The sequence below is a fragment of the Diuraphis noxia genome, unplaced genomic scaffold (assembly GCF_037042655.1).
Source record: "Diuraphis noxia isolate RWA-SAM2 unplaced genomic scaffold, SU_Dnox_SAM2 contig0003, whole genome shotgun sequence".
Classification (NCBI taxonomy): domain Eukaryota; kingdom Metazoa; phylum Arthropoda; class Insecta; order Hemiptera; family Aphididae; genus Diuraphis; species Diuraphis noxia.
Genome location: NW_028301713.1, coordinates 20,045,299 through 20,054,628, shown reverse-complemented (window position 1 = coordinate 20,054,628; position 9,330 = coordinate 20,045,299). Strand labels below are relative to the sequence as shown.

The 9,330-nt window shown below is 27.4% G+C and overlaps 1 long non-coding RNA gene across 1 annotated transcript; it reads left to right on the top strand.

The window, feature by feature from the left end:
• LOC149057002 (uncharacterized) lies at positions 1 to 4,953 on the top strand. The gene is made up of 5 exons (XR_016191163.1): positions 1 to 1,704; positions 3,178 to 3,307; positions 3,391 to 3,473; positions 3,649 to 3,868; positions 4,796 to 4,953. It is a non-coding gene; the product is annotated as an uncharacterized LOC149057002 (long non-coding RNA).
• Positions 4,954 to 9,330: the final 4,377 nt, after the last annotated feature.

Sequence of the window (9,330 nt, the reverse complement as noted above, 5' to 3'; positions counted from 1 at the left end):
ACACGTTCTGTAAATTTATACCAAACCATATAATATTTTATTATATTATACCTAAATATATTATATACGTTTGTTTTTTTTTATATATACAACAGTGGCTACTAACATTGTGACAGTCTGCAGACAAAGGTTATTCATGGGAACATGTGTTTCTCCGAATTCCGAGAACGGACTGCTATTATATTATGCGCATTGTAGTCCGAAGGTGAAGGGTGAATTATTGGTTCCCAAAGAAGGTAATATTAGTATGGGTTGGGTACTATAGCAAGTTGTCGCAGTGAACAGCATGAAATATTTTCGTTATCATAAAATACATTTGAATACATTTGATTATAATAATTATAAAAAAAATGTATAAAAACAAAAATGATACATATAGATAGAACATTATTATATATTTTATGCCACCAATGAATTAAACCGGTCGGCTATACGTTCAACAATGGCTGCCGCACGCCTACAACCCGTTCATTATACATATATCATCGTGTTTGGGAAACACCCGAAACGCCGACAACAATGAACCAACGCGAAGAGAAGTGCTTCTTATGATACATAAAAAAATATTCTGGTGGCGGCGCCTTAATTATAGTCGTCTGCTCGTCCCGAAACTCGATATGTCGTGTTTATGATGCGTAAGGGGAGGGTAGGGGAGATGATCTATTCACCAGTCACCAGTATACATGTAAAACAAAAGATAAAAACAAATCTATTTATATTTTATTGCTATGTGATTATTTTGAAGAATAACATTGGCTCCACTTAGTACTGAACATGTTCGTGTGGGAGCCCACGAGCATATGGAATACATAATTAATACATAACGTGAATCGTGTCTAGAAATGTAGCTAGTGTATATAGCCCAAGCAAGGTCGGCAAAAAGAAAATGGCTGCCACTGTCACAAGCATACATATTTAGAACAAACGAATTGTCGAGAAGCGTATAGGGCATATGATTATAAATTCCATTGGCGGCGTTAATAGGTAATATCTGACTATAATCGAGATGCCGCGGTGCTATATAATGGTGGTTGTTTAAATTACTTATAAGTTTCGTAATAATATTTATTATTATGTTGAGTATCTATCCCGCTATTGAGTATACTATACTGTAATTTGGATGTGTTCAATTTGAATTCAGTTGTAAATTACAAAATACGATTCTGGTCAAAGACGGTAAGATTTTGTTAATGTTGATTATCAAACAATTTGATATAATTGAAATTATAACAATATTGTACGCATTATGTTTTATAAGTCTCAATCAATTTTCCATTTTTTTTAAATTACAGTACCTTGTATTAAATTTTAAATTATTAACATTAGATCAATATACTTATTATTAAATTAATTAATTAATTAAATAATTTTGAAACTCGTGTTTCACTAACACAGTTCACAGCAATATTATATGCGAGGAGCAAAATGTTTTGTTAAAACAAAATTTCTCTGTAAAAACAAAAAACGGGATTATTGGTTTCTCATGTTGCTAGCACTATTCGATATTTCTTGATTTTGGCCACCAATTAGCGACACTGCCGCAAGCCTACAACCTTTCCAGTGGTTCCGCCATACAAGGAATATATTAGTATTTAGGTGTCTAGGTGGCAAGAGGACGTCAATTGCGTTTGAAAAGTCAGAAGAATTTTTTTCGTGACATTAATATCCACTGCGGTGATCATTATACCGACTAACTGGAGCGGAGTAAGTATAATATCACTTGGTTTTGTTATACCTACCTATTAATTTAATCATGACTTGGAAGGCAGTTCAATTATATATTTTTACTTGTTGCAATGTCTTAATATGATAAGTAGCATATATAATGCCTGAACGACTGTTCTTCTGTAATATAGAACTCGTATATAATATGTACAATAATGCGTGATTACAAATTATATTATAACTATACAGGGTGTAACAGATAGAACTGACTTTCAGAATAACTTTTGTTCTAATTAATAGTTTTTTAATTTTTTTTTTATTATTATTAAGAGACCCTTGCGCTACAATACGTACAATATAAAAAAAATTTTCAATTTTTTAATAGTACAAATAAAAAAATTTAAATTTGATTAAATTTTTGTTGGAAAAATTCAAAATAGCCAATTTGTAAATTTAATTAAAAGAAGTATTTTGATCGTAAAACTATTTATCTAAATCAATTAGTTTTTTTTTTAGAATTTTTTTAAATATCAATATTTTTTTGCATAAATTACTTTGGAGCGTTATAACTTTTTTCAAATATTATTTTCAATATTATTTCCGAAATGAGTATATTTCTTAAATTATTTATTAATTATATAATTTTCACAATCTTTGTTGTACGTTAATTTAGCATAATTTTTTTTTTTTAGTCAGTTCTATCTGATACACCCTGTATAATACGATTTTGAATATGTCATTAATTAATCAATTTTCCCATTTCCATTTCCTATTTCCATTAATTCCATTAATTAATTAATTAATGGAATCCATTAACAGTAGGTTAGGTCATAATTTATATTCGAGTTTAGTATTGAATTTAAAAAATATATTTTTTTAAAAGGTTGACGAAAATCAAGGAATCCAACATGTTTTTACGTTCAAAATATAAAAACTATTTACTCTTACTAGTATTATTTTTAAAAAAAATATAAAATTATTCATTCATAAATAATGTTATGAAAATTATTTATTAATAACATTTTAAGTTATAAAAACCCGGAATCTGGACCTCCCACACCCACAGCTACGGTCTTGCTACTGATTACGAATGTGTTTTGATAGGCGAGCAGGTGCAGTGGAATTAATTGTTGAGATAAATGAAAATGATAAATTTCTTAAACATTTCTTGAACATAAAATACATATAATGGTTATTCGGAAAATTATGAGAACGTTGTAATCGAAAATAATATATCAAATCAGTTCCTAAGCAGCTACCAGTCACTAAATGATTATAAAATCTACATGTACGAGTATAGTATTTATAATCATATAAATCGCATAAATCATAATTACCTATTATATTCTTACTTATATTATATAGTATAATGAAATGATCATTTTTAAAATTGTGTTAGGGACACTAATCAATCTGCTAAGTAATCGATAAATCGATTTGTTTGAATTCATTAACAATATATATTCTTGATGGAGAGTGTATATATTTAGAGTAATTTTTATTTGTTACCAGTAGACGTTTCAACGATCAACTTCGCCAAGTTTTTTATTTTAAACTGTCATTACTCATCAAGATGAATCGATTGAAGGTTATTGAAACCAATAAACGCTACCAAAACTGGTATAAAAGGACTCGATAAAAGGTACACAGCGCAATGTGGTAAAATCATTTTTGTTGATTTGTTTCGTTTCTGACTGACGATGTTTTATTTTTATTTCATTACAGACAAACTGAACGCTGAGCCACCGATGAATTTTGTTTTCATAATTCAATTTAAATGCATATTTTGTAAAACGGATATCATCGAGGTAAGAGTTTAGATTTACTTTTTTGCAAATACACACACACACACACACACACACACACACACACACACACACACACACACACACACACACACACACACACACACACACACACACACACACACAAACGCAATCAACTGTAAATGTATGTCAGAGGTATATGTATTTTTTGACATAGGTGCGCGATAAGCTGTGCGAACATGTAGTTTGTGAACGATGTATGCAAGTGACAAACTTTGGCGGCCTCAGAGAATGTCACATGCCATTTGATACATTCTATGAAATTTCCGAGGAACAGTTCAAGGAAACGTTCAAAATCGATGATTATTTATATGATGCCGTCATTTCTATTAAGGTGAACCTCTACGATGAAGAAGTCACAATGACATTTTATCAAAGTAAGAACTTAAGTTCATATAGTTATTTTCTATTTGATAGTATGATATTATGTATAGTTCGATTTTGAATTATAGATTTTACTATAGTTAGTCCTTTATTTATAGGTTGAATATCGATGGTTCTAAAATTATGCAATTTTTCCTAGACCCGTGTCTACTCCCTAGATTTTGACCTCTAACTTAAAAACTTTATAAAAACCATTACGTTTAAAGGTACAAAATTTAAACACATTCCAATATTGTAGTACTCAAACAGTTATAAATTATTTTAATAATGCATCTAAATAATTCTTATATTCAATAGAGTTTTATATCATTTTTATATTTCATTATTATATTGTATTGCAATTATAATCCACAATACGACTTTTCGGTATAGATCGATAACTTGACGATGCGTCAAACAATAAAAAATAAAAATAAAAATTTGTTTAAATATATTTTTTAAACAATTATTTTCAAAAACTTTAGCGTTTTTAAATAATTAGTATATTATGTTTTATGGATCTCCTCAAGTAGTGAGTTTACCGAAAAATAATATACGATATAACCGATAAGTACCAACCATTTATATAATTTTCAATTGTATCTCGTATGGAATACATTTGAAATTATATGAATCAGAATTAATTTCAGACACATAAAGAAATAATATAACATGTAAACAAACGCATATTTTCATCATCTCAAATATTGAGTTTTCATTTTTCTTAAATTTATATAATAATATTCATATCATTTATAAACATTATTTTACAACGACTATAGTAGGTTGCATATTTAATATTTTTTAAGGAATAAATTTAATGACTAAATTTCTTTTTTGTTGATTTTAAATAAATTTGTGAAATACTGTTGCTGGATATTTAATTATTTCTGACACTACACACATTCTAACATTTATGTTTTTTATATGACTTTTTACAGAACCAACATAAGAACCTGTACGAAAAATGGCAGTCAAAAATATGATACAAGAAATTGTCTTTTAAATACCTATTTAATAATATTATATGATAGTGATTTATTCTATCCTATGAAGTCTAAACTGATATTATTTTTTCAAACAGTAAATCGTTCTACACTAAATTATGGCATATAAAAATTTTACCTTTATATTTTTTTTTCAAATAATCAACTTTTGTATATCAAGTTTATTTCTCGTTCTTATATTATTGGTATTATTGTGATTGTAAGCGTTTATCGACTTTTATGAAAATAAAAAAAATTCTAAATGTGTCGCGACCGCAACAAATGAGGTGAATTAGTGAATTATGTACACTGGTCGTCACATTAAATTAGTCACTGAAACGTTTAAAAGTTAAATTTGAATTTAATTATAAATCATCGCATTCAAAAACCGATTCTGAGAAAATTTGGTCTGTCAGTAGTTCAGTACACTAGTACACATATATTATGTAATATATTGTATGATATATTTGTGTGTTACTATTAAACTTATTTATTTAGTTATATTAAGAATACAGTAGGTTGAATTAATATTTGCCGAAAACATGGGATTTAAAAATGTTATTGTGTGTATAGAATATTATAACAACATACTACGTTAAAAATTTCAAAATCACAAATAATATTTTTCAATTACAACAAAGTAACTAAATTTTTTAGTCTTTGTTTAAATGTTGAATTCGACCAAATTTAAACTAAGCATGTCTACAAAAAAAAAATTGTGTTTATTATTTTTTAATTAATTGGTAATAGAATTAACTACTATGAAAAAGAATCTTGAATTAAATATTCAAAAATTTTCTACGAAAGTTAATTATTTCCTACCTAAAGGTGTTATTTAATATGTGCACATGAAATTTAAAAAAAAAAACCCTATAAGTACATTGTTATATTATCAGAATAAATTAACCTTTTAACAATTTGGAAGGTAAGTATTTTTACTATAAGTTAATTTTTAAACAATTTAGGAGTATTTTAATATTAAAAAATCAATTTAAAATTGTTTACAATGATCATAACTTGTTTTTAAATCAAACAAGCCTACAGAGAACCTAAATAATATTTGTTGTTATTTTTAAATTTTATATAAAAGATCAAATAACTCAAATATTAAACACAACAGAGTAAAATTGATTATTTTGTACGTTGTTTCACCTAACCTAACCCATTAGGGTGAAACCATATTTAGGGAGAACGGACTTTGAACGACACATCAATTTCGTGGGCTTAAGTGTGCGTTACGATAAAAAATGACCTGTTAGTAACCTTAACGGCTCCCATCCACTGTTCGATTCTACCTAAAACGGCTCTCGTCGAAAAAGGTTTTACGAACTGGTATATTCCCAAACCTCAAAACCGAATAATGTATCACGAACACGTCATTCCCCAACACCTCAGGTACTTGACAAATATTTTAAAACTTAAACCAGGTATACAGAATGTTATAGAAGACCAGACTAATGTAATAACTTTTGATGCAATTCATATTAATTTTTTATTTTAGATTCTGTGCGGAGCGATGAATGTATTGATTTTACAACAATGTGTGTGTTTTAAAAAAAAATTTTTGTGTCTGTGTAGTGTGTACGCGATAAGTTATCGAAATAGTGCTTCGATTTTCAATTTCCGTAGCTTTTCCGGTTGGAAAGTGAATCTAGTTAATGAATTGGGGAGGACAAATTTTAAAATTCTGAGAAGTTTTTAATAGAACCGGAAAACAAAATTAAAATTAAGGAAAAATGGGAATTTTTACCCAAACATTTTTTTTGAGAAAATCAATTTTAGATATTGGTGTAACCGTGTAACTCTAAAATCAATTAACGTAAGAAACATGAAATTTTCACTGTATCGTACTAACCGTTGGTCGCATGGATGAGTGGAACCAGACTAACTTTGCGCCAGGCGACCGCGCACGGCATCCCGACTATAGTCGGTAATCGCCGCGTCCGACCGTCGCACGTTCGGGGCTTTGTGGATGGCCACGCGGGAGCTGCGGAAGCAACGCCTTAGTAGAAGGAGAGAGGTCGCTAGCGGGTCACTCCTGACCACACCCGGTGAGTCGCTTGAAACTATCGGCCTTAAATGAGTTGCCAGGGAGCCGCTACCCGTTCGGCGCCCGGGCGCCCGAGTACGACTTTCCGGAGGGATGAGGGCTCGTTGCGAAGGGTGGCGTGCCTTCCTGCAGTGAGATGATAATGAAACGGCGCAATCCAGCAGGATATGGCTGCAGGTCCTCTCTCCGTCACATAGCTGGCTATAGTTGTATCTTAATATTAGCATTTTTTATAATTGATAACATTTTTTAAATATTTCAAAATTGTTTTAAATTATGTAGGTATAGACAATTGAAATTATCAATTTCTTTAGGTTTTGTTTTTTTATAAATGACAATAAAATATCATTCACATGGTAAAAATGCTTCAAAATTTGATATAAGGTTTCTTAGTGCCAAAATGGTAATTAAAAAATATTAAAATATATTATCACAATTTTTTTTAATCAGCATTGAAAGTTCGAATTTTGATAAAATACTTAAAAATCATGAAAATTTGCAATTTATTTTGAGTTATAAATTCATAAAAGTTTATCGTTTTAAATCTAAGATTTTAAAATTCAATACCAGATTCTTCATGAGTTTGTCTACTTTTATCAAATAAAAATTTTCTACCAGAAAGTCAAATTAAATTTTTATGAGCATTTGAATTAAAAAATTGGATATTTACTCAATTTCTCTTGAACAGATATTCATATTTTGTTGTTATTCAAAATAAAATAATTATAGAAACTTGAAATTTACACCATATGTTAATTTTATCAATTCCTATACTTGATAAAATGTTCAACAATTTTTAAGTCATTTATAGATATTTTAAATTTTCCGGTTTTTATTCTATAAATGTTGATAAAATTTTATTTTTAGGATCATAAAACATGAAAATTCAAAACAAAGTTCCCCATAAGTTTATATAATAGCAGTTGGAAAATATTAAAAAACATATTATGCACGTTTTTTTTTTATAACCATTTAAAGATCAAATATTGACAAAATAAATTAATTGAAAATTTACAAATTCTTTGCTTGTTAAAAATTTATAAAATGTTTAACTTTTATAGCTAAGGATTGAAAATTAAAAACAAAATTCCATGTAAGTATAACTACTTTGTTCTGCGGCAAAAAAAAAATCTAAAAACTATACAAACACAATTTTTTTTTTATAGTTATTTTAAGTTCAATTATTTTTGATATTATCTATTAAATAACCAAAAATAATAATTTTAACTATACAGGCTGATTTTTTTATCATAAACCACTCTCATTATTTCAAACAGTATCAATGTTTTTGAAAATATTTTTTTACAAAGTTTCATGTTGTTAAAAACACAACGTATTTATTAAAAAAATATGTTTTTTATATTTTTTATTTATTTATTTATTCTGCTTTGGAATATGAAAGTAAAACTCTAGGTTGTCATTAAAAAAAGTAAAAAACTTAAAAAATTATAAGGATAAAAAATATTAAAAAAAACATAATGTTTTAACAACATGAAACTTTGTAAAAAAATATTTTCAAAAACATTGATACTTTTTGAAATAATGAGAGTGGTTCATGATAAAAAAAATCACCCTGTATATAACTATATATTATTGTACGACTTATTTCAGAATCTTTTTTGTATTCTATGATTTATAATTAAAATCAAATTTAACTTATACATTTTAGTGAGACTAACTAAATCTAACGACAGTGAACAGAATTATTCCCTGCATTCACCTTTTTTTAAGATTAAATTTATGTTTAAAGGGGGCTTTATGCTTACAAATATTAAAAATAATAACTAGGTAAAAAGTTACTTTTTTAAATAAAAATAAAAACATATTTACTGCTCTTTTTTCTTCGGCTATACAATAAAATAATGAAATAACGATAATTAGATATAAATTAACTACAAGCAATTTTCATCTTTTGATTTAGATGAGTTTGCATACTATAAAATATTACCTTCACTTTATTATATATTGCTATAGAATTATCGAATTATGATACTTATAAGTATTCAAAATTCTTCAAAAATTCTGAAAAATAGGCATTTATGTGAAATCATTCATTACATTTTTGCTTATATGAATAAATTCCTTCCTAAACAAACAGTAGATATTTTTTAAACCCATTGAACTGGATAAACTAATAATAATATCCATACATACATACATACTTATAAAGATCTTGGCTTAAAATAATTACTATTCTATATCTCTAACCATTGTAACATCACATACAATATTTTATAAACATATTGCAAAGTAATATGCACTTTAATGTCTAGCATTTAAATTGAATAATTTGTCGATTTTCGTTAATAGTCGATAAACACTTACAATGATAATAATACTAATAATATAAAAACGAGATAAGAAATAAATTTGATATAATTATTCATTGTTTGAAAAAAATACAAAAGTAAAATAGTAAATTAATATAACATAGGTTGCC